This window comes from Eublepharis macularius, chromosome 5 (assembly GCF_028583425.1).
Source record: "Eublepharis macularius isolate TG4126 chromosome 5, MPM_Emac_v1.0, whole genome shotgun sequence".
In the NCBI taxonomy this organism is placed as follows: domain Eukaryota; kingdom Metazoa; phylum Chordata; class Lepidosauria; order Squamata; family Eublepharidae; genus Eublepharis; species Eublepharis macularius.
In genome coordinates, this window is record NC_072794.1 from 22,547,267 (window position 1) to 22,574,236 (window position 26,970).

Below are 26,970 nucleotides of genomic sequence, written 5' to 3' on the forward strand. Positions count from 1 at the left end.
TGATGGGGTTTGAACTGTTCAGTTCTTCTAGAAAACCAGTTGCGCATATGAAACCTCTTTGAGCTTTCCTGCAGGTTTTCTTCCTTGCCACAGCTCCTGCCACAGCCTTTACTTTAAAAAAAGTTTCATGGTGAAGAAGAGAGCAGGCAAAGTGTTCATACCTAGAATTGTTGCACATGCATATTTTCGCAGAGCCTCATGGGAGTTGTAGTCACTTCCTCTTCCTTCCCTCTGTGCGGAAGCCAGCTACTGGCAGAAGAGGGAAAAGGAACTGATAAAATACAGATTTCCCCTCATCACAGAGTTGTCCTCTACATGGGCCATTTCCACACGGCTTACCTTCCCTCGGAATGACCTGGAACATCGCGCAAAACCCGTGGAAGATCGCGTTTTCTCGCGCGAGATTTGCGCGACATTGCACAATGTTCTGGGTCGTTCCGAGGGAAGGTAAGCAGTGTGGAAACGGCCATGGTCATAGATCCAGAGGAGTTAGCTGTGTTAGTCTGGAGTAGCAAAATAGTAAAGAGTCCAGTAGCACCTTTACGACTAACCAACTTTGTTGTAGCTTTCGAGAGGACTATTTTGTCGTCTACAGTGATGCATTTGGTTGGCCAGGTTCTCCTAGCCTTTAGAGAGGATTTTCAGAGCAACAATGGACTTCCCTGTTCAAACTGTTCAGATGCAGGTGAATGCCCCATTGAACCTTTGGCTTCCCTGATCTGCACACACACGGAGACTGCAAACCAAACCGGCAGATAACGGCACATCCCCTGTTTTATTGCTTTGCAGGTTCTTAATTTGTCAGTTTGGTTTGTCAGATTCTATGGAGATTTTAATCAGTATTTTAAGTGCTTTATTTTTGAGCCACCTTGAATGGGTATTATATCCAAAAAGGTGGCTTACAAATTAACGAAATCCTTCTAATCATTGGAGTTCTGCTTGTTTTTCATTGGGAGGCACTGCAAAGCATGTTTCTCCATGCTAATCCCTATATTGCAGGAGCAGGAATGTCGCCTGCATTTGCTGTGTCGTTAGGCTTGCTGCATTTGAGGAAATCGTTGGGTTAGATCGAACCACAAGTAGAACAGAACAATCTACTAGTGCTGGTCTACAAAGGCTTATGCAGCAGTTGGTGCGAGACACTTCGCCGTACTGAATAAGGCAGTTTCTTTCTGCTTGAGCAAGTGGCAGAACATTTGGGGATTTAGGGTTGTTTTTTCACAAAAAACACTCTGTTGCCAGGAGGACAACAGTCCCGCCACACGTGGATGACATCTTCCTTTGGAAAAGTAGGACTGCAATCTCCAGGTTGGGAAATTCCTGGAGATTCGGGAGCGGTGCCAGTGGAGGGGGAGAATTTTGGGAGGGATTTCACCTAGAATCTATGGTATACCATAGCATCCCCCCTCTGATGCTATGCGTCCAGGGAAACTGTTATCTGTAGTTCGGAGATCATTCGTAAGTTCAGAAGATCTGCAGATCCCACCTGGAGGTCAGTTAAAGCCACTTTTGGCTCTAACCCAATCGCAAATTTCTGACTATTCTGCTCAGCAAAATTGGAAGTCTTCTTCCAGCCTAGGTCCCCTTATCCTCCCAGTGAGAAGTTCTTTGCACATGTGTGCTCCTGGGGTGACACGATGATGTTACTTCCGGGAGTGACATCATCATGCAGGCTATGGGAATGCTGCCGCGCTTTGCATTGGGACAATGCTTAAAGAATTGGCCTCTTTGGAGCCCAAATTGCCCCGACACAAAGCACGGGAGTACCCTCACAACCTGCGCAATAACATAACTAATGGAAGTAATGTCATTGCATCGTGCCAGAAGAGTGCCCTGGGAGACCTGTTCCTCTGCCTTTTCCCCCCGCTGGCCCAGTGAACTCCCACGCTCTGTGTGGCTGATTCAGCCCATTTGAGGCCAAAATCAGCCTCAAACTGCGGGAGCGCTCCCATAGCTGGTGCGCCCCCTGTGAGTGTGTGTGCTGTGCATGTTCCTGAGGTGCCTGCCGGTGGCGGGCGACCTCCGGGGGCTTGCCACCTCTTGCTGATCACTGGTGGATCGGTGGGTAGGAATGCAAACCTCTGGGAGTTTGCTTGCCACTGGCGGGCACCTGAGAACTCTAGGGGCAGTTGGTGGGAGCAGGGGATTCCTGCCCCCACTGCATGACTGGAAACCCTATTCCAGCCTCAGAAGTCTTCTTCCAACTTATGTGGCTCTTCTGCCAAGCCACTCAACATAGAGGAAGGCTTCTAAGTTAGCTGAGCAAAAGGGTAGATTGCAGGCCACTGTCTCTACCACAGAGTTCTACACTAAGTCGAAAAGAGTGGCCCTACTTCAGAAAATCACACACTCGTCTTTTATTCCTCTCTCCCTCTTTATTATCCCTCCCTGTCTCCTTCCTTTGCTGTCTCCTTCTTGCTGAATATCAGGACAAAGGCAGGCCCATTTTTATAAAGTAGTGCTGTTGGGAGGGGGGAGCAGTGTAATATATTCTGAAAATGCTTCCATGTCAGCAAAACTCCGGCAAACTCTTCAATAGATTAATCCTGCAGCTGAGCTGAAAGTGATGGGTTCCCCAGCCATAACTGAGATGGGGAAAAATTGATTTTCATGTTCTTGTTTTCTGAATAAGATAAAAAAAAAACAGACCAACGGCCAACAATTGGTTGGCACAGCCTAGCCTAGGATTGAGAATTTGGAGGTAGCCTCAATGGCATACCTAGGACAAAGCACAGAGGCACAGAGATACAAAGCTAGGGTTTCCAGGTCCCCTGGAGCCCAACCGGGGTATGGGCGGGGGTTGTGGGGGGTGCATGGGGGGAAACCTACCTCTTGTGAGCACAAAGTGCACACCTGCTCCGAAGCTCTTCCTCGTCGCACTGGGAATGGCATCATTCCCAGTTAGGGTTGCCAGCCTCCAGGTAGTGGCTGGAGATCTCCCGGAATTACAACTGGTCTCCAGCCCACAGAGATCAGTTCACCTGGAGAAAATGGCTACTTTTGGGGGTGAACTCTATGGAATTATGCCGTACCAAGGGCCTTTCCCTCCTCAAACCCCACTTTCTCCAGGTTTTTCGAGGTTTCACCCTCCAGATCTCCAGGAATTTCCCAACTTGGAGCTGGCAACCCTATTCCCTGTGTGACATCAAATCAGCCCCCCACAGGGGCCTTCCCTTCTATGTCATGCTAGAGCTCTGGACCCATTCCCCACACTTCCCCCACTGGCTGAGTGGTGGTAGGGGGCAGGGGCTGGGAGCGGGGGATTCCCTGTTCCCACTGGGGGACTGGTAACCCTATACAAAGCATTCACCCCACCTGATTAAAAAGCTTGCTAGCATGCGTGGGCCATTCAGGCTTGCCAGTTCCAAGACAGCAGGGCCATCACCGGAGGCAAAGGGGTGCTCTTTGTATCCCACAGGGTTGTATTGCCCAGGAATAAAGAGCAATAAGGAACTTGGAATAGGGGATTTCTGGCAACCCTTGGTAGCCAACGCAGAGGAATCAGTGGGAAGCATTTCAATAGACTGCAAGAGGAGGACACACAAACTTCTTTTGGAGCCAAGAACATTTGGACTTCTTTTGTGAGTGGCAGACCCACAGACTTCTTTTGGAGCCAAGAACATTTTGCATTTGCCGTGCATGGTTCCCCCTCCCTCCATTCAGATTTAAACTGCATTTCATCCCAACAGGTCAGGTTAAGGACAGAGTTCCCAGATCACCTGAGGACACACAGACATAAGAAGGAAAGCCGTGAGAATTAAGGGTAGTGTGGCATATTGAAGAATGCAGGCTGGGAGCTAAGGGGAGGTGTCTAGCAAAAGACTGTCATGGCATCACAGCAAAGTAGGATTGCCAGCCTCCAAATGGGGCTTGGAGGTCTCTCAGGATTACAACCGATCTCCAAATTGCAGAGGTCAGTTCCCCATGGAGGAAATGGCTGCTTGGGAGGGTGGACTCTATGGGATTATACCCCACTGAGGACCCTTCCTTCCTCAAACCCCTGCACCCTGCAATGGGCGATTCAGTCCTTTGGTGAGCATGGGAGCACATGCCGGGCCACCCTTTGACCCATGTGATGATGTCACTTCCAGGAAGTAACATCATTACACACTCCGGGAGCACGCGCATGCATAGCCAAAGGGCACAGAGGATGCATGCCAGGTTCCCAGTCCCCTGCCAGGGGACTCAAGGGACCTGGCAACCCTACGCCCTCCCCAGGTTCCACCCCCCCGCCAAAATCTCCAGGAATTTCCCAACCTAAGGAAACACTACTACAGAGTCTTAAGGCACCTAACAGGTGCATATGAGGGCATCTGTCTTGCTTGGAGAGAGCCTGCCTATACCTTTGATTCTTCTTCCCAGCTACAAATTTCCCAACCAAATAATTTTATTTACTTTTCAAATCAAGCCTGAATTCTCCCTAAAGCTAAAATGACAAAACTGAGGTTATCGTACTTTGGTCACATCACAAAAAGATGAGATTCTCTTGAAAAGTCAATAATGCAACGAGAAGTGGATGGCAATAGGAAAAGAGCAAGACCTAAAATGAGATGGCTTGACTCAATAAAAGAAGCCACATCTGAACCCCTGCACCCTGAACCAAAGGAAAGGTCCAAAATGTCACCAACACATTTTAAAGGCTGTTTTTCAGGGTATGGTAAAAGTAAAAGTAGTCCCCTGAGCAAGTAACGAGTTATTACTGACCCATGGGGGGACGTCACATCATGACGTTTTCTTGGCAGACTTTTTGTTATGAGGTGGTTTGTCATTGCCTTAATATCTCTAAAATTACCAAAATAAAAGGGTGGGGTAGGAATGCATAAGCGCCCATATTCATATTCTTGTATATTTTCTGTCTGATTTATTTCTTCATTTACAAAATTTATATTGAGCCTTTCTGCCCAGTCAGGGCCACCAAGGCAGCTAACCATTAAAACCAGAGCATTATGAAAGTACACGGTGAAACAAATTTAAACCAACGCTAATATAAACAGCCATTAAAAACAGCCATTAAAAACATAAGGCAGGAAGCAAGGGTCGTTGATGGAATGCCAGACAAAACAAAAAGTCTTCGCCTGTTGGAGGAAGACAGTGATAGAAGGAGATCCATGTGACTGGTACGGCGGTTTTGACCCAGAGTGGGAGTCAAGGTCTTGGTCTAACAGAATATTGCCAGTTAGTGTTTCCCAGCTGAAAATTAACAGCTAGGAGGCGGCCTTTGGATAGTTTTCTTGGTCAAGACTAGTCCATCAGACCTCGACAAAGGCAACCTTTCCAGCGGAGGTAAAGGGCCCGGTATGTGTGTAGATATGAAGAAGAAGCCGTTGGAGGTTTGGCAGGAATGAAGTCAGAGAAACACAAAGAACTCCCTATTGGATAAACGCGGAGTGAGGGATGCTCCAGCACTCTCTGAGGATCTGATCCCCCTCTCTCTGCCTCTTCAGTTTTTGTCAGTACATTTGCAATTAAAACAAAGATTGCTAAGACACCATCACTCTCCAGTTCTCTCTCTCATCCGAAAGAAATCAAGCTCTGATTATGCTGCCATTGGGACTTGTTTAGGAAGTGGAGAGCATGCAGGGCTGGTGTGAGGGTATAGTTGCATTTCCTTTGTGTGTGATCAAGCCATTGTGGAGAAAGTAGCTGTGCAAGCGGAGGCTTCTTGATACAAAACCTGCCCCTAGGAGAATATTTTCCAGCACACTAGGTCAGCATGAGAACATTAACAATGCAATCCTAAGAAGAGTTACTCCAGTCTAAGCCCATTGATTTCAATGGGCTTAGACTGGAGTAACTCTCCTTAGGATTGCACTGTAAAGCATCCCAACAGAGAAGACAGTCTCAAAGCAAGCACGGAGACCAAGTCCCAAGGCAAATGTAGAGTCTCAAAGAGAAGCATGCTGGGCACCTCCTAAATGTAGCCAAAGCCGAGTCTGGCTTCCTCCAGAACATTTGTTAGTTAATCTAGCAAAGTTGCAGAGTCAGGAAAGCATGGAATTAAGTGTGGTGAAACACTCTTCTAGCTGGTATATTGCAACTAGAGGCAGGCGCGAACCGGGAAAATGGTGGTTTATTATGGTTCATGGTTGTGTTTCGTAAACCACAAACCGGCATGAAATTGCCCGGTTTGCAAACTGGTTCATTTGGTTCGTGAATACAACACTTCCGGGGCAGCAGAAAGTCTGCAGAAAGCCCATCCCCCCGTTCCTTAGGAAACTGATTGACTGGAACCAGGCTGTCTGCAGTGATGAACTGAAAAATGAACCAAAGAACCGCCCTAAAAATCACAGCGCCTTCCGATGACCTGCCGGTTTGCAAATCAAAAAATGGCCTGGTTTGTGACTAACTTTGGTTCGTGTTTTGGTTCGTGCCCATCTCTAATTGCAACAGATAAAACTTAATTTTATGGAAACAGATTCATGTTCAATTGAAACTTTTCATAGCAGAGGAAACAGACACCTAATCTAAATAACTCTTATTCCCTATTACAACTGGCCAGTTAATACAACTGCATGTGATTGGGAATACAGGAGCATGGGTTCTCTGGTATGCTCACACCAGAGAGATATGCAGAAGCATATTGCTTCTTGCAGCTCCATGAGTGGGGAGAGAGAACAGAGGAACAAAAAAGAGGAGGCCTCAGACAAATACTCAGTCTTGTTCTAGATCTCGTCCTAAATGCTAGCCAATAAGTCCTTGCCACTGAAACCGTTTTCAGATGATTACAGGTCAGGTATCCATGGGTGTTCCAGACTCAGCTGATGGTTTGGTCTCCCCATTGGATGAAAACTGTTGGCTGGATTGCTTAAACAAACTTATGCTGCTCCCTGGGCTGTAGTTATATAGTACAAAAATGATTGCTATGATTGGATCGGTGGGAATTTCCTTGCAAGCTAAAACACAAACCTGTCAGCTCCGTGAAGTGCATGCCGTTTGAGCCATGGAGCCCTCTGATGCCAGCAGGGCACAGAGTAACAATTAAGCAGCATGAGATAACAGGAGGAGGGAAGAGAGGCATCCGGTAAGTCAGAGCGTGATCATAACACCTATTGATTATTTATACAGTAATGGGACCTGGATGTTTGGAAGGAGGGGCTGTAATTAGAGTTGCCAAAACCAGGTTTGAAAATTCCTGGAGATTTGAGGTGTGGGGCCTGGGAAGGGTGGGGTTTGATTAGGGGAAGGACCTCAGTAGGTAAAATAATAACATTAATATCATTTGATTTATATATCGCCCTTCAGGACAACTTAATGCCCCAGAGAGGTTTACAAAGTGTGCTATTATTATCTCCACAACAATTACCCTGTGAGGTGGGTGGGGCTGAGGGAGCACCGAGAGAGCTGTGACTGACCCAAGCGGAGGAGTGGGGAATCAAACCCGGCTCCCCAGATTAGAGTCCTGCCCCTCTTAACCAGTATACCAAACTGGCACTACACCAAAATGCCAGAGTCCACCCTCTGCAGGAGCCATTTTCTCTAGGGGAACTGATCTCTGTAGTTTGGAGATCAGTTGCAATTCCAGGAGATCTCTAGTCCCCACCTGGAAATGTTGACCCCAGTTCTGCCACGTAACCACTTGGGCTGCAGAATGGTCAAATATGGAAATACATTTTTCTTGATGTTGCAGAGGTTCTTAATTAACAGGCCTTTCATTCTTTGATCATCTGAAATTTTTCTCATTTGAAGAATTGTGCTCTAATTGGCAGTATTACTACTCCATTCATCAGGACTGGAGAAGGATTAAACGTTTTGAAAACCCCGACAACAGGAAACCTCCCCAACAACTTCTAGCTGCTCTAATTAGTCCTCACAATGACAAGCACACAAACCCGAGTGTCAGCCGTGACAGGTGTAGCAAACAAGAAAGCTGATGTATGCAAGTGTGTGCAATTAATACCAGGCTATGAAGATTAATGGAGTATCCCTTTCTGATTGCAGAGGAGGCCTTTGGCTAGAGGTTCTCTAATACAACATTCCAGTCTTTTCCTCCCTAGATTTTTTATGTTACCAGGAGGGGAACCCTCCCACCTTAATATTTTATTTCCAGCATAGTTGGATTGTCAGGTGCCTGCTGGTGGCTGGTAAACTCCTATTAGTTCACCCCTCTGCCTGTCAATCGCTGCCAATCAGTGGGAGAAGGCAAACCACCTGACTATCACCCGCCATAGTGTTTTGGGCTGATCCTTAAGGAATTGGCCCTCACATGAAGCACACATGTGCTTCTGACCCACATGTGATGACATCACTTCCAGGAGTGACGTCATTGCCATGAGGCACGGATGCACACGGATGAGTAATCCCCCGTCCCCTCTATTCTCCCAGTCTCTTGCTAAGCATAGTCCTCCAAGGCATACATCTTTTGTTCTAGAATTGCTTGAACCAAAATCCATGGGGACAAGTCTTAAACACAGATAAGACTGACTTCAGAGTTTATTTTTCAGGTGCACTTATGAACAGAGGCGACGTGGGTGTGCGGCAAAGAAGCTAGAGAATGGCTGGAATGAGTAGAGTTGCTGGAAAGGAGTTAGAGTGAGAGGAACCTATAAAAGGGCAGACTGGCCATTTATCTTACAGGGAAAGTTCTTGGTCGGCCACTGCCTTGGGGAGCTGGTGGCAGCCAGGAGCAAGTAGAGTTAAACCTCAGTAACTGTAGCTATGCTGAAGGCATTAATCAGCTGAGCCGATTGGCTGTGCTGGCTTGTTGGCTTACAAGCTTGTTGCCTGGCTTTCTCCTGGCCCATTTTAACTTTCCTGTACACCTCTGGGGCAATGGGAGGGGCAGAAACAATTATGAATGGGGAACTGGGGATTCAGGGATAGGCTGGAGCCTTTCTTCCTATTCCCCACCCCAGTTTGTGAAATTTCATGGACCATTTCTGAGTGATGTAGATAAAAGCCAATTCCTTAACACCGTTAAGCTGCAAAGCACTTACAGTGCTATTAGTCATCCTGTCCTCTAGAGGGCAATGATACATTGCTGCTATATCTTTTGCAAAAGAGTTGTGGCCAAATAGTGAATGGCAGCCATTCATTTCTATTGCTGAAATTCAGGTGTTTCTCTTGGTGAAGCTGTTATGTTGGGGGAGAAATATGAACTCTATGAACTCTATAGACTCTGACATTGGGTTCACCACTGTTGTGTTGGTGGCTGGGTTTGTCTGTCCCAGCAGTTCCCCCAATAATGCCACATTTTACTTTCTGCGCGACAAGCCTGCAGGTTGGATATGGCGTTAATTTGATGTAGCACCTTCAGAGAAGTGATTTTTCATCAGCTTCCTCTTCCCACAGCAGCCTCTGGTGTGCTTGCAATTCTGCTGCTGTCCAGAACAGGATTCCAGGCATCGTGATAGGATGCAACAAAGAGAGATAATCAAAATGCTCCCTCTACCCTCTCTCTTCCACAAATGGTATATTGTTGTGCGAGCGGTGTAAGGATGTGCATTCTAACATTTCTGCGCTGAAAATATACCCCAAATTTGCTGTTTCAAGTCAGCTTGGGATATCCAAAATGGCAAAACATACTCCCATAGTTTTCGGGAGTCAAAAATACACCCTCCAAAAATTTGGGGAAGTTTTTGATTTTGGGGTTCTACTGTTTTCAACGGGCAGTGTCCTGGTAGACAAGAGCATGAACAGCATTACGAATGGAAAAAACCCACGAACAGCCCAATCTGCTGTTTGCAAACAAGCTGTTTGTGAGGCCCCATTCTAAATGAACAGGTGGTCGTTGCAAGCCTCCTTCGTTGCCTTTGGCAGCCGTTCGTCAAGCCAGATAGTCTGGCACCTGCAATCAATCCCCTTGGCAGCCGGAGGCAGAGGCTGAACTCTGTCTGAACGCCTTCTGGCTTTCCTTCTGGTTTTAACCCTTCAAAGTACTTCCAGCAGACAGCCTCGTTTTTTGCCACTGCGAAGAGAAAATGACAGCCAACGGGGAGACCCGTGGATCATGCCTTTCCCGGGGTGCAATCTCTCTGAAACTTGGGGGTCTTCAGAGGACAGTGAGGACTATGTCCCCTGAAAATTTGGTGGGTATTGGACATTGGGAAGGTCAGTTTGTAACCCCTCAAAGTAGCTGCCAGCAGACACTGCTGTTTTTGCCAGGACAGGGCCCTTTAAGCTATCAGCTGGCAGGCAGCAGGAGGGAATCCCCCCCTGTTGCCTGACAGCTGATAGTTTAAAGGGATCTTTAAAGGGCCAGGTAAGTGGGTTTGAGGGGAGGGGGGCTGTTGGGGTTGGCGGTGGTTCTGGCCCCCACAAACAATGAACAACGAACATGTCCGGGAACAGTTCATGTTCATCTATGTTAGTTGTTCGCTATTCGTGGCAACAAATGACGAACAGGGTGTTTGGGGTTTCCCCCCCCCGTTCGTGCCCATGTCTAGTCCTGGTATCTGGACTCTGGATGCCCTGTGAACCACCACTGTTTTCCGTGGGTTGTGGACCTAATATTTCTAAGTATTTTTTTTAAAAAACCATTCAATGTAATAATTCTGGTCTGTGTAAGGAGCTAAAAGCTAAAGGAATGTCTTTGCATCTTGAATTAATAAAACATCAGGCAAAAGTACATATGGGTGTGATTTTCACAAGTTTTAGAAGAATGTACTGTTCCAGGCTTCTTTAAAAATTTGTTAAGCTTTCACCCCGTTTCTCTTGCCATGCGGCAAATGAAAGCCTTTTAAATATTAAAATCATTTCAATTCTTTATTCCTTATTCCAACCCCAACTAGGTGTGTGCATTTGGATGTTTCATTGAAACAGTGGCATAAACCTGACCTTTGGTTTCTGGATGCCAGGTCTACTGCCCATTGAAAACATTAGTGATGGACCCAGTCTGCAGAAATATATTTCTGAAATGATATCAATTCAGCTGAAATTTTGATAAAGTGACAATCATACCTTTTCTGAAATGAAACAACATTAAAAATGAATATTTTCTAAATGTATACCCCTAGAAGAGAGGTAATGTTACATTAGTAAAGGTGTCCCCTGTGCAAGCACCGAGTCATTACTGACTCATGGGGGGATGTCGCATCACAACGTTTTCTTGGCAGACTTTTTGTTACGGGGTGGTTTGCCATTGCCTTCCCCAGTCATCTACACTTTACCCCCAGGAAACTAGGTACTCATTTTACCGACCTCAGAAGGATGGAAGGCTGAGTCAACCTTGAGCCAGCTTCCTGAACCCGGCTTCTGCCAGGATCGAACTCAGGTTGTGAGCAGAGCTTGGGCTGCAGTATTGCAGCTTACCACTCTGCGCCACAGGGCTCTTTTAATGTTTAATGTTTACCTAATGTTATAGTACATTATTATCTAAATATTGGATGGCACTGAGGAATCAGTGAATTGCCTAAAACTATGCAGTAACTTTGCAGCTGAGAATGGAATTAAGGATTTCCAACCTTACAGTTTAGGAAAGGAAGGTGGCATGGTATAGCTCGATCATGTCAGATCTCGGAAGCTAAGCAGGGTCAGTACTTGGATGGGAGACCACCAAGGAAGACTCTGCAGAGGAAGGCAATGACAAACTGCCTCTGCTTCTCACTTACCTTGAAAGCTCCAGCAGGGGTTGCCATAAGTCAATTGTGACTTGACGGCACTTTACACGCACGCAACCTCACAGTTCATCCTCTGACAACTAGTTTATGGCACTTGCTATTTGATTTGATTTGACATGTGCCAAACTCAGGCCCTCACTTCCAAGTGACATCATCACGAGTGCAGGAGCGTGCACACACTTTGCAACGGGCCGATTTGGGCCTCAAATGGGCCCAATTCAGCTTGTTTTGGGCCCAAATCGGCCCGCTGCAAAGTGCGTGCGTGCTCCCAGGGTGAATGCAGTGATGTCACCAGGAGTGACATCATTGCACCACCCCCAGGAGTGCACCCGGGAGGCCCGTTCCCAGCCCTTCTCCCCCACCAGCCAGGTGAGTGGGGGTGGGTGGCAGAGGGTGAAAGAGGGGGTTCCTCCGGCCCCACCAGGGGAATGGAATCCCTACTTGGAGGGCCAGCAAATAGGGCATAGAGGCCAAGACTTCCCCTGATGTTGCTTCTTAGCAATAGTTTTGGGAAGTTACCTTTAGTCATTGATGGACCTCTCCTCCATGGATCTGTCTAAACGCCTTTAAAGACATCTGTGTTAGTGGTCATCATTGTGCCCACTGCCCATACATCCCACCCTTTAATTATCCATTGAGTGGCAATGCACTTCCTTTTATTCATCCTGAATCTATTGCCTCCCCCACCCCCAATCTATCGGGGATTAGTAGGAAGCAATGTGCAAACAGGAAGAACACCTGACTTGGTCTTAATGCCTGACGTTTAAACAACTTGCACATTATTTGGTTTCAAACCCCTACACTGATATGTACAGAGCAATCCTAAGCAGTTTAAGCCCACTGTGTAACTCTATTTAGGATTGCACTATTAAATCTGTGTATGGATGAATGCATAGAGGGTGTGTTTTCCAGGATTGTGTTTGCTGTCCCTGACCCTGAATTTCACATGTTCAAGGTTGCTTCTGCATAGAGGGTTCTATATGCAGGGCCGTATTATTTATAAGGTTGACTAGGTTGAAGCTAGAGGCCTCACAGGGACTAGGGGTCCATCATTTTTTTTTGCTGAGTTACCTGCACCCTAGGGCTTCTATGGTTAAAAGCACTTTGCACTGTGCCGAAGCAATACGCATACATATATATTTATCCATATATATATATATATATATACTATCCTAAGTATATATGAATAGAATTCTTCAGGAGACCCTCAAAATTGATATATGGCTATAATAACATTCGATTTATATAATAACATTCGATTTATATACTGCCCTTCAGGACAACTTAATGCCCACTCAGAGCGGTTTACAAAGTATGCCATTATTACTCCACAACAATCACCCTGTGAGGTGGGTGGGGCTGAGAGAGCTCCAGAGAACTGTGACTCGCCCAAGGTCACCCAGCTGGCTTCAAGTGGAGGAGTGGGGAATCAAACCTGGCTCTCCAGATTAGAGTCCCATGCTCTTAACCACTACACCAAACTGGCTCTCTATGTACTCCAGTCTAGTACCTACCGTACCGGGGTCAGGCTGTCAGCTGTAGTGGGGTGAAAGACTGACGTGCCAGAGAGGGCCCAAAATACCTGAAAGCCTAGGGGCCCGGCTATGGGTTAATACGGCTCTGTCTACATGCACCCATTTTTGCAGGGTACAGATTCTAAAAACTCTCTTTAGGCATGTACGTGCATCAGCCCTGTGGAAACAGTGGGTTAGATTCAGCAATGCGAGAGGGGGACATAAATGGCATTACCCCAGTTCCACTTGTGCAAGATCCTGTGCAGCACCTAGCACTTTCCTCTCTCTATACTATCGAATCCAGAAATTTGGTTGCACAAGATCTTGCACAAGCAAAATATGCAAGTGAGGATACAATGATTTTGCATAAGTGGCTACTGATGTCCTTCTCTTGCATTTCTGTTTCCACAAGAGTTCCAGCGCAAGAACAAATTTTGCTCTGGATCCTGATCAGTGGAATGCATGCAGGGCAACCAGTGGTACTGAGTCTCTAGGATCAGGTGAAAGTCTTCCTTTACTGATGGCTTGCTTCCCCCCCCCCCCCCGGTGGAAATAATGAGAGAATGTTACATGTTGAGTGGATTCTGGTCCCTTTGTTATGCAAAATCTTTTAAAAGTTCCAAACAGGTTGAGGGTGGGGGGGTGTTGGCATTTGTCCTTGATTCTTTGAGCAGAAAGTTGATGAGCTGGGCTGAACAGAAGCTTCTGTGAAGCTCCTTTTAATACTGATGACTGACGTGGGATCTATCACTAAGCACATAAAAATAGAAACAGTGTGTCAGCACAGGGTGGTAGTGTGGCGTCACTTAAATCTCAGTGTCAGCTTTGCCACACCATGGTTGTTATTTATAGACCAGCCACACGCTGCCATCTTGAGAGAGGAAGATCAAGACAACCGAAAGGCTCAGAATGATTCACTTGGTTATTTTAGGTTATTTTGCTTAGCTTGGCAGCATCTGCATAAAGGAACAGCTATGCTCAAATTAGCAGAAATCAGAACAGCAAATCATCACTGGGGATAAAAAAAAATCCATGGCTTTATCTTGAATGCTATCAGAGCATAATTATGGATAAAGGATGTATGGACTCACTATCCTTAGTTAACTTAAGGAATGATCAAGTTTAATCAAATCAATCTCCTGGCTATTGTTTGAGTGTCCCCAAAATGCAGGCTAACCAATAATTTCATGGCACCCACTTGCTTTCCCCAAAAAATACCTCTTCCCCAAAGCAAAATGCTGATTCTGGCTATCCTCCATGTCACTGGAGCAGGAAGTGTTTCAGAAGACCTCAGGAGATATCATCTGGAGAGACTCCCTTCCTATCATAGTAGGATGCTTATCTGGGGATCTCCCAGGCTTTTGTAATTGCCCCCTAAGATTACCAGCCTGGAACTTTTGGGGGATGGGAGTAGAAATGGGCACAAACCGAAAAAACCCCAAACCATGCGGTTCGTGGTCCATCAAATTTCACGAACCAGGAACCACAAATTCACGAACCTGCCCCTGGTTCATGAACCAGTTTGTTTGGTTTGTGAAAACATTACATCCGGGTCAGAAAAACGTCAATTCTGGGCCAGCAGAAGGCCACTTCTGGGTCAGCAGAAGGTCTGCAGGAAGTCCATCCCCTGTTGCCTAGGAAACTGATTGATTGGCACCAGGCTGTCTTCAGTCACAAACCAAAAAACGAACCAAATGAACCAGTCTAAAAGTTCGTGGTGGTTCGTCAGAAATGGGATCTGATAAATCGCGGTTCGCGAACTACGAAACGGCCTGGTTCGGGCTTAATTTTGGTTTGTATTTCGGTTTGTGCCCATCTCTAGATGGGAGCATTTGGGGGAGAGAAACTGGGGGAGATGGTGCCATAGAATCCTCTAGGAATTTCCCCAATCTCTATGGTAAAAACCAAAGAGATGGGGGAAATTCCTAGAGTGTCATGAGACCCTCTGCCCCCAGTTTTATCCCTGAGTTAGGATAGGGGCCAAATCAGCTAGGACAGGAGATAAGTCTTTTCTTACCCTTTCTCAAAACTCCAATCATGCCCACAGGCTCATCAGACTGTTGCGAAGCTGAATTAGCAAAGGAATGCCAAACACTGCATGCTATAGAAATGATCAATATTATTAGTAGCAAGATGGCTAGAACTTGCAAGAGCATGCCAGTGATTACTGTGGTGGGACCTGATAGGGCAAGGGCACCAGCCTTTTGCAAGGACTAATCTCTCTGGGCAGTCCCTATAGCATCAAAATGCATTGCGGGCTGTCTTGGCTAGGGATGTGCGTTTCGGCATTCTGAATGCCGAAAGAATGCCGAAACAAAAGTGTTTCGGCATTCTTCAAGAATCCCGAAACGTTTCGGGGAATGCCGAAACGTTTCGGGATTGCCGAAAGAAAAACCCGAAACGTTTCGGGATTCTTTCGGCATTCTTTCGGCATTCGAGAATCGCCATTTTGATTTTGCTAGCCGTTTGCCTTAGCAAGCGGCTAGCAAAATCCTGCTGGAAGCAAAGGCTTCCTGCAGGCTCTTAGAAGAGGGGAGGGGGGGAGAAGGAGTGAATCACTCACTCCTTCTGTCACCCCCCACCCCTCTTGCAAAGGAGGATAGGGAATCCTGCTTTGCCTTGCAAATGCAAGGTGCAAGCATTGCATTGCACTTTGCATTTGCAAAGCAGCAGAGATTCCCGCCAAAACTAACAGGTAGGGGAGGGGGAGCAGGAGGAGGGTGGCTCTTGGAGTGTGGGTGGGGAAAGGCAGGGGACTGGGGACTTTAGGAGTCACCAATCCCACTGCTGCATTCTCATGCCAGCCAATAGATTTAAATCTTTGGCTGAGGCTGCAGCAGGGGATTTAAATTTGGAGCAAGACTGTCTGGAACACTTCTGTTGCTGCTGCTGCTGAGCTGTGACCGAGAGAGGAGAAGAAGAGAGACTGCACCTGGAGCCTGGAGGACATCTGCCTGGAGGATCAACTGTGCTGGACATCCTGAGAGGACACCTGGTAGGCCTTTTTAAAATTTTTGTAAATTTTTTTGATGCTGGGCAATGTGCTGCTGTGGCCTGCCTCTGCAAAAAGGTGTTGCAGTTTATTCTTGGCATGGCCTGGGGGACAGGTTGGGCAGACAATGTTTAATGGTGGGGTGGGGGTTTCAGCATTGGTTGTTGTGCTTGCCTTCTTTAAGCTTGATCCACTGTTTTAAGATTAAAACAAGAGTGTGCCAGCTTTGGGCCTACACAGGCCAGAAGCCTTTCTTCTGGCTGGCTCTCACAGTTGTGCTCCACAATCTGGAATGGTGTGGCTTGCTTTTCTGTGTCTGGTCCCCTGCTTGCAAGGATTCCCAACAGGCTCCGTCCTGATCAACTGTGCCAGCCTGTGGGCCACACACAGGTATGGCCTGGGGGACAGGTTGGGCAGACAATGTTTGATGGTGGGGGGGGTTTCAGCATTGGTTGTTGTGCTTGCCTTCTTTAAGCTTGATCCACTGTTTTAAGATTAAAACAAGAGTGTGCCAGCTTTGGGCCTACACAGGCCAGAAGCCTTTCTTCTGGCTGGCTCTCACAGTTGTGCTTCACAATCTGGAATGGTGTGGCTTGCCTTTCTGTGTCTGGTCCCCTGCTTGCAAGGATTCCCAACAGGCTCCGTCCTGATCAACTGTGCCAGCCTGTGGGCCACACACAGGTATGGCCTGGGGGACAGGTTGGGCAGACAATGTTTGATGGTGGGGGGGGGGGTTCAGCATTGGTTGTTGTGCTTGCCTTCTTTAAGCTTGATCCACTGTTTTAAGATTAAAACAAGAGTGTGCCAGCTTTGGGCCTACACAGGCCAGAAGCCTTTCTTCTGGCTGGCTCTCACAGTTGTGCTTCACAATCTGGAATGGTGTGGCTTGCCTTTCTGTGTCTGGTCCCCTGCTTGCAAGGATTCCCAACAGGCTCCGTCCTGATCAACTGTGCCAGCCTGTGGGCCACACACAGGTATGGCCTGGGGGACAGGTTGGGCAGACAATCTTTGATGGTGGGGGGGGGGGGTTTCAGCATTGGTTGCTGTGCTTGCCTTCTTTAAGCTTGATCCACTGTTTTAAGATTAAAACCAGAGTGTGCCAGCTTCGGGCCTACACAGGCCAGAAGCCTTTCTTCTGGCTGGCTCTCACAGTTGTGCTTCACAATCTGGAATGGTGTGGCTTGCCTTTCTGTGTCTGGTCCCCTGCTAGCAAGGATTCCCAACAGGCTCCGTCCTGATCAACTGTGCCAGCCTGTGGGCCACACACAGGTATGGCCTGGGGGACAGGTTGGGCAGACAATCTTTGATGGTGGGGGGGGGGGGGTTTCAGCATTGGTTGTTGTGCTTGCCTTCTTTAAGCTTGATCCACTGTTTTAAGATTAAAACCAGAGTGTGCCAGCTTCGGGCCTACACAGGCCAGAAGCCTTTCTTCTGGCTGGCTCTCACAGTTGTGCTTCACAATCTGGAATGGTGTGGCTTGCCTTTCTGTGTCTGGTCCCCTGCTAGCAAGGATTCCCAACAGGCTCCGTCCTGATCAACTGTGCCAGCCTGTGGGCCACACACAGGTATGCTGCTTTGGCCAAGGTAACCCTTTTTGGTTGCTGGCCTGGCACTCACAGTTGTGCTCCACAATCTGGAATGGTGTGGCTTGCGTTTCTGTGTCTGGTCCCCTGCTTGCAAGGATTCCCAACAGGCTCCGTCCTGATCAACTGTGCCAGCCTTCGGCCCACACACAGGCCTGCTGCTCCGGCTTTGGTAACCCTTCCCGTTTGCTGGCCTGGCACTCACTGTTTTGCTTCACATTCAGGTTGTTTATCGTTGGTGGACCTCTTCTGGACTGGACTGCACTTGGTGGACATCGGCCTGCAGATCTCTGCGTGGAGGATCAACATTGCTGGACATCTGCACTGGTGGACTGGTAGGGTTGTTGTTAAATTTGGTTTTTGAGCTTATGTCTGCTGCTGTGCCTACCTGCGAGCATATGCTTTGGCTCTGTCTTTATGGCTTGGGCCGGGGGGGGGGGGGCATTTTCTGGTTGGGCAAGAGGATATTGTTTGGGGGTTAGGGGGGCCAGCATTGATCGCAGTGCCAGCTTTCTTTCATGTTTCATTTTTCAAGTTTGAGTGTGGGGTGGGCATGAACTGCTGTTTCACAGGACTAAAAAATGAGTGTGCCAGCTTCTGGCCTGCACAGGCCAGAAGCTCTGCTGGGTGGATGTGTTTTGTTTTGCTGCTGGTTGGCCCTAGCCTTTAAGGGGGGGGGGGGCTGACTTGGCTTGTGCAACGGGGCCTTGAATTTTGGGGTTGCGTGTGCGGCGTGTGGTGTTGACTCTGCTAACATTTCCAATTTTCTTGACAGCATCGTGGAGGAGAGGAGGACCAGCTGCAAGACCGCCTGAACATCGCTGGACTGCAGGACTGGTGTTAGTGTGAGCGAGTCCGGGTTGACATTTGGGTGGCCTTGGGGGTGGGTTCTTGCTAGCTTGGGAGGGGGGAGGCTCATCTTCAAAACACCACATCCACACCCCACACCGACATACCACAGATACATCGGTCCCGCTAAATAGTGTCTCTTAGGTAGGTAGGCCAGTTGGTAGGTGATCAGTGGATAATTGCCCTCAACATAATTATTAGGGAAACCGAGCCTAGTTTTTTTTAAAAAACTAAATAGGGACTCAGCAGGGAAAGCATTAGTGAGTGAGTGTTAGGTTTGAATTCTATATATATATATATATATATATAAAAATTTGTAATAGCTGTCAATAGGCTTCCCATTAGTGCCCCCATAACTAGGGTTCCACTGCCCATCTCTGGCACACGTGGTGGTGCCAGGCCGGCCCGGGCATACTAGTGTGTGAGTGTTTAAGGCTTCGTCACCTGTTATTGGGGTTTAGGGCCAGCTCAATTCCAGAGGAATTCAGCTGATTGGCAGGCTCAGGTTCCCTGACATAAATAGGGTTGCTTAAAAAGGCACTTGATTGTTCATCTCCAAGTCACAGAGCCACTAGAAACACAGATTTATAGCAGGTTAGTTAGGTCTTGAAAACAAAGTTGACCTTTGTTTTCTAAATCTTTTCTGATTAGTTAGGGTTGAATTTGGGAGGGGAAAGTATGTCAGAGAGGAAAGCAGAGAGGGGACCCGGGGGAAAGGCTAGGGAGAAATCTAGAGGGGAGGAGGGGAGGGGGAGGGGGACTGCTGCGGCAGCCCCTCCATCTGAGCGGAGGAGGCCCTCCCCTGCGCTGCTGCCGTTCACCAGCCTGGCTTCTGGTGACAGGAAGAGGGTTCGCAAGACTCTCTTTCCTGAGGCAGCTGCTGGAGGGCCACCCCCAACCCGGGTGCGTGAGGCAGGGGCTGGCACTGGGCAGGGGCCTGCTGCTGAGGCTCCTCCTCCTCCAGTGGTTGCGAGCCAGCTGCTGGAGGAGGGGCAGCATGTGGTGTCTCCTGGGATGGGCGCGGAGCACATGACTTTCCCTGCGCTCCCGCTCACCCCAGGAACCCGGAGGATGTTGGAGGAACTGCCCGTGAGACCCCCCCTGGGGCGGTCCACCCCAGTTTCCTCTGAGGCCAGCAGCAGGCCTCTCGCGGCTGTGCAGGAGGAGAGGACGCGGGAGGAAGAGGCAGAGACTGTGGTGGAAGAGCCCACATCTCTGCCCCTTCAGCCTCGTCCATCCCCACCTGCCCGGCCGAGAGTGGGACACGGTGTGTCCGGCCAGAGCACCTCACAGGAGGTGCCGCAGGGTGGTCCCGAACGCGCTTCTCCTGGGAAGCGTGGGATGCCCTTTTCCTCCGAAATCTGGAAGCACTTCCAGACAACGGAGGATCCCCGAGCAGCCCTGTGCCTGCATTGTAGGCAGCGCGTCAGCCGTGGCAAAGATGTGTGGCATCTCTCCACGTCTGGGATGAGGTACCATATGAAGAGGCACCACCAGGCGGTGCTTCTTCGGGAGGAGGGTTCGAGTGGCGCCGCACGGCCGCCAGCTAGCCAGAAGGAGGCAGGCTCCTCTGGTGCTCTCCCCCCAAGGGTACCTGCAGGAAAGGGACGCCAAGCCTCTCTCCCGGAGATGCTTGGTATGCAGGGCGCTAGTGTGCCCAGAGAGGGGATCCGGAGGGCGAGCAGGCGCATCACGCGCCACATCGTCAACATGATAGCAGTGGATGGGCAACCGTATTCCGTAGTTGAAGACTTCGGCTTCTCAGGGCTGCTCCAAGATTGCTTTCCCTGGTACGCCGTCCCTGCTCGCACGTCGTTGAGCAGATCGGTGGTGCCCTCGTTTTACAGGGCTGCCAGGGATCATGTGAAGGCACAGCTGTCCCGGGTTGCCGGGAGAACTGTGCACTTCACATCGGACATCTGGACCTGCCCAAGTGTGCAGCAAGCGTACCTCTCGCTTACTGCTCACTGGTGGGAACCCGAGTCGGTTCTGGGTGGGGGCCGGGGGGAGGTGCCTAGCACAGCTAGACAGGGAAGGATGCGAGACCGCCAGGCCGGCTACTGCAAGGCCTTGCTTCACGCCGAGGTGCTCGACGTGTCCCACACGGCGGAGAACATCGCTGCCACCTTAAGGAGACAGTTGGACGAGTGGATAGGCCAGGGACCCGCCACCGTGGGATGCATGGTGACGGACGGTGGCAAGAACATGAGGGCAGCGGCGCATCTAGTGAGCCGAGAGAGCGTCTACTGTGCCGCTCACAAGCTTCACCTAGTGGTGAGAGATGCGCTGGGGTTGGGCTCCTCGAAGGAACCCGTGGATACCCGGACCCGTGAACTCCAGTTACTTGTCCAGAAATGTCGGAGGCTCACGGGTCACTTCTCGCGCAGCGTGAAGGCCACGCACGAACTGCGCCAGACACAGGTCAGGACAGGTGTGCCAGAGCACGCTCTGATCACTGACGTCAGCACTCGCTGGAACTCCACCTGCGCCATGCTTGAGCGCTTGGTGGAGCAGCAGGCCGCACTCCACGCGTGGCTCTCCGAGCACCGCGGTGCGAGTCAGGTGGGTGAGTTCAACCGGGAGGATTGGCTCACCATCACCCAGACAGTGGAGGTCCTGAAGCCCTTCAAGGACTTCACTGTGGCGGTCTCGTCAGACACGGCGACCCTCGGTCTGGTCATTCCCCTGGTGCACACGCTCCAGAGGAATCTGGCCACCCTTGCAGACCGGGTCGCGCCCCGTGCTGACCTTGTTCCAGCGGTGCGCGCATTAGTGAGAAGGCTGCAGCAGGGCATAGCTGCCAGGCTAACTCCTCTCACTAAGGAAGAGTCATACATGTTGGCGACCATGTGTGACCCGCGCATAAAGGGCACTTTCGCCGAGCGGGACGGGAACCTCACCCAAGCCAGAGACGGGCTCTGCTCTTGGGTGAGGCGCAGGCAGGCCAAGAGGGGACGCCTGTCGACAGGGGGGACGCAAGAGGGGCCCTGCCGTGCGGGTCCCTCTGACGCCCCCTCTGCGCAGGCCCCCCCCGAGGCCACCACCGGAGTGCCGATGGAGATGGAGATGCTCCGGTGGGCCCTCGTCCCCTCTGGGGTCGTGAGGACCGTGAGAGAGGATCCGGCGGAGGCGATGGTCAGGGACTACCTCGCGGAGCCCTGCGAGTCGCTCTCCACCGATCCGCTCAGCTACTGGGCCAGGAAGGAGTCGGTCTGGCCGGACCTCTCCCTCGAGGCGCAGCGGCTGCTCTCATGCCCTCCGACGAGCGTGGAGAGCGAGCGCGTCTTTTCACATGCGGGCGACATTGTCGGCCCACATCGCACTCGCCTTCTCCCATGGAGAGTCGAGCAGTTGACCTTCCTGAAGGTCAACTCTCGCCTCTTCGATTTCTCAGGACTGGACTTCCAGAGTGACTGAGGTGAGCCCAACTTGTGGCCTGCATCCTCTATGAGTCCAATCCTTTGGAATCGCGCTCTCCCCTGTATAAAACCCTGTATATACAGTTAAAACCGGCCAGTAGAGGGAGGGTGGTTAGGAACCAGTGGCAAAGGGAAAACACCCAGCAGTTTGAAAGCCCCCCCCCCAGGGTATTCAAAACATCTCCCATCACTGAGACATACCCTGTGGGACCAAATTTATTATGAAAAATAATGCCCCAGAAACATGGATTGCTACTGGAGGGAGAAACAGGTTAGATAGGGATTGCTTAGGTGTTTTTATCAGATGAAATCATTGTAAAAAAAATTGTAGAAGAATTGTTGTACTGTTTTTTGAAAGTTGATGTTCTGTTCATGTAAAAAAAAGGAAAAAAAACCAAAAAAAAATGTTGTGATTATGTTTTTTAAAAGTTGATGTTCTGTTCATGTAAAAAAAAGGAAAAAAAACCCAAAAAAATGTTGTGATTATGTTTTTTAAAAGTTGATGTTCTGTTCATGTAAAAAAAAGGAAAAAAAACCAAAAAAAAATGTTGTGCTTATGTTTTTTAAAAGTTGATGTTCTGTTCATGTAAAAAAAAGGAAAAAAAACCCAAAAAAATGTTGTGATTATGTTTTTTAAAAGTTGATGTTCTGTTCATGTAAAAAAAAGGAAAAAAACCCAAAAAAAAATGTTGTGCTTATGTTTTTTAAAAGTTGATGTTCAGTTCATGTTTAAAAAAAAAAATTTGATGTTAATGTTGGGTTTGCATGGTTGGGGGATGCGGGAAGAGTGGTGGATGGGCACCGGCCAATGATGATCTCTCACAGATGTTCCCAGGTAAATTCTGAGGCTGGTGTGGGGGTGGGGGGAGACCTCTGCAGAACTGCTCCAGAAATACCATTGTCCAGTGCCTTGGAAGTGCCCAGTTCAGCTTTGTGTGTCTGAACTGAAAGCACAGCCACAGGAAATGACATAGGTTCTGCTGGACCCTGTTGCAGTGGTTCCCCCCCATTAAGTCGTTTTATGGAGGGAGAGTTGTATTAGGCTGGTAGTTATTATGATCATCTTCTGTTTCCATGCCCTGTTGTGCCCGCTCACTATGTAACCTGTTGTAATGTTCAAAACTTTACTGTTTGTCCATTTCAAAAAAAAAATTGTGTTTAAGATTCTCTGATGTGTAGTTAATTGTGTTGTGTTGTGCTATGAGGGACAATAAGTGTAATATGTTGTGATTTGTTGACCACTTGTAATTTGAAAATGAGAAAATAAAGGTTTTTTAAACTTAATGATTGTGTGTCTGTGTTCCCTTCTTTGATGGGAGGTTGGTTCCCAGCATAGGGAACAATGGGGCAGGCTGGCCAGCCTGTTCCTGGGGTACTCGGTGTGGGGCAGCTGAGGGTGGTTTTGGTTCTGAGAGGGGCTGAGTGGAGGATTTGGGTCTGTGTGTGGCAGCTGGGGTGGGGGAACTGGGTTTGTGTGGGGCTGAAAGGAGTGGACTATGGGGGATGAGAGCACTGGTCGTCCCTTTTGCCCAAGTAGGCCCCTGCTACTGTCCTGGTGTGGGCTTCCATGCCTCTATCAGTTGCTGGCCCTCCTTTGCCATCTTTTTCAGAAATTTTCCTAGGGCTGCCAAACTCCTGGTTGGGCTTGAGTTCAGGTTAGAGAGAGTAGTTCCCTACAGATAAACTGGCTGCTTCCAAGGGCAATCTCTTTAGAGGGCAAATGCGGACCATGGATTCTGGGGGAGATCCCTACTCAGATTTTCCTTTGCACAAGTCCCACCCCCAAATTGCCAGTAACTTCCAAGGCCAGAGTTTGCCACCCCAGAGAGATCCCGTTCCCACCCTCTTAGCCTTGGCATGAAAGTTGTAGCCACCATGGAACGCTTCCAGGTTCCTGATTCCAAGCCCAATGACACCAATGTAAGACAATCCAGACCTCCATCAAAAATGGATTTTAAGTAGCAGTGGGATTGGGCTGCATTTCAGTCATTCACATATCTGGTTGTGTTCCCAAACATTTAGCTTATGGTTTTTTAAATCGGCGTATGGCACTTAAGGACACTTTTAAATGGTTCTAAAAACATATTTTTATTATGAAGTATTTAATGTGGCATTGATCAAGGGCAGGCCTTTTGGCCAAATGAGCAGTATCAGTACAGTAAAATTTAGACAAAGCTCATAGGAGGAAAAAGCATTCACACTGTGAAGTGGGAAGAAAGTTTCAATTTACATGTACCATGGACTCCGAAAAAGACATGTCCAGACCAAATCAGGCCTGCTTTCTCCCTTGAAGATATCAATTGATGATAGTGCTTATGTCACATCATGAGAAGACAAGGTTCACTAGAAAAGACAATAATGCTAAGAAAAATTGAAGGCAGTAGGGAAAAGAAGAATACCCTAGATGTGGTAGATTGACTTCGGTTTGCAATACATGGACAAGGTTTTTGGGATACTGTGGAGCTCAATATAATTCTAAAGTACACCACAAGTGATTTGAATGCATAAAACATACAGACACATACACATAAAATGTATATACCCCCTCCCCACCAAATTAAAGGTTTATCTTATGCCCCGGTTTTCTCCCCCATGGGAACCTAGAGTGGTTTACACATTGCTGTTCTCCCTTGATTTGTTTCACCCTCATCACAACCAGGCTAACAATAGACAGCTGCTCCATGCCTCACATTGGAGTGACTCCACCGATGGCCTTCTTAGTTGTATGAGGGGGTGGAGGGGGGGGAGGAAGGAAACAACGCACTCCTGCCCACTCTATCTGGGGCCTAGGTTGCCAAATTGCTTGGCCTTGGCAAGGAGCCAGTGGTGGGGCGGCACTGGTTCTGGGGCCCCGTCAAGAACATTTGTCCAGGGCCCCAAAATCACCTAGACTGCCTCTGGAAAACACAACACAATTGTTTACTTAGGCTGAGCCAAGAACATCCATCAAGCCTACAAGGCACAGAATCAGAGTCTGCCAGATTCTAGACCAACTCTCTAGCCATTGCACTACAGTGGATATCTAAAAATTGTTCATACCCCCACCAGCAACTTGAACATTTTTCTCCAAAAGGCACACAACTTGGCTGGGTCTCAAAAAGGACTATGATGCATGGGCCTGTCAATGCATACTGGTACTAAGGCTCTGGCCGGGGGGAGGGGGGCATTGTGCCAATGCCACCCTGGCTTTGGAAGGGGACAGTAAAATAGAAGAAATAATCTAGCTTCAGTGCCTCCCCCCCTTCTCTCTCTCTCTCTCTCTCTCTATAATGTGAGTGAAAACATTACTATACCATCACTGAAGCCTACAGGATACATAGGGTCTGTTCACACACGCATGATCATTTAATGGCAATGCTCTGGCATGATGATGTCTGTTCTAGGAAGTGATGTGATCATCACACAAGGCTGGGGAGCACGCACAATTCACAGCAGGCAGATTTGGGCCACAAGGGATCCTGCTTTGGCCTGCAGGGCCCAAATCAGCCCACTGCAAAGCACAGGCATACTCTCAGGGCAGCCAGATGACATCAGTGACATCACGGCAGCAGCCCCTGGAGCGTACCTTGAAGGCTCATTCACTGACTTTCCCCCTTCGGGGTGATAGGTGAGAGTGGGGGATCCCCCACCAAGGGGAAACGGATCCCTAATTGTGTCTGAGGTTGTGGAAATCAAATGGGTCATATTGCTTCTGTCTTTGAGGGACTTACATGCACATTATATTTAACTCCAGATTTCTTGATTGTCAAGGAATGCATGTGGTGGGGGGTGGGGGGAAGGGTGGGAGAAGGGCCCCTGAGGGTGAGGGTGGCATTTGGCATGCAAAATGCCACCCCTGGCAAGACAAGCCTCTCCCAGCTGTCAGTGGTAGAGATGAGAGCAGAGCACCTACTTGGGGAGGCCATGAAATGGCCCCCCCAAGTGGGAGCAGGCTGAGCCTTGGTGGGGGGATGGGAGGAAGGGTGGGAGAAGGGCCCCAGAGGGTTGGGGGGGGGATTTTGTTGCAGTGGTTCCCCCCCATTAAGTCGTTTTATGGAGGGAGAGTTGTATTAGGCTGGTAGTTATTATGATCATCTTCTGTTTCCATGCCCTGTTGTGCCCGCTCACTATGTGACCTGTTGTAATGTTCAAAACTTTACTGTTTGTCCATTTCAAAAAAAAAAATGTGTTTAAGATTCTCTGATGTGTAGTTAATTGTGTTGTGTTGTGCTATGAGGGACAATAAGTGTAATATGTTGTGATTTGTTGACCACTTGTAATTTGAAAATGAGAAAATAAAGGTTTTTTAAACTTAATGATTGTGTGTCTGTGTTCCCTTCTTTGATGGGAGGTTGGTTCCCAGCATAGGGAACAATGGGGCAGGCTGGCCAGCCTTCTCTGCGGGTGGTGGGGGGGTCAGGGGGGTGGTTGTCTGTGTGCCAGGGCAGGTGCTCTTTCCCAGGGACGATTTGGCACTGCCACCATTGTGGCACCCCTTGTCTGTGCAGAACTGCCCTGGGAAAGAGAGTTTAGGGGTTCCCAAAAGGGGAGGGCAGGCCAGCCTGTTCCTGGGGTTATGGTGGGTGTGGGGCAGGTGGGGGTTGATTTGGGTCTGTGAGGGGCTACTGGGGGGATTTGGGTCTGTGTGTGGCAGCTGGGGGGGAATTGGGTTTGTGTGGGGCTGTGAAGGGTGGACTTTAGGGGCTGAGAGCACCTACTTGGGGAGGCCATGAAATGGCCCCCCCAAGTGGGAGCAGGCTGAGCCTTGGTGGGGGGTGGGAGGAGGGGTGGGAGAAGGGCCCCAGAGGGTTGGGGGGCATTTTGCATGCAAAATGCCACCCCTGGCAACACAAGCCTCCCCCAGCTGTCAGTGGTAGAGATTAGAGCACCTACTTGGGGAGGCCATGAAATGGCCCCCCCAAGTGGGAGCAGGCTGAGCCTCGGTGGGGGGTGGGAGGAGGGGTGGGAGAAGGGCCCCTGAGGGCTGGGGGGCATTTTGCATGCAAAATGCCACCCCTGGCAAAGGAAGCCTGCTTCTTCATTTTTTCCCCATAGGAAATAATGAAGAAGATGCTCCTT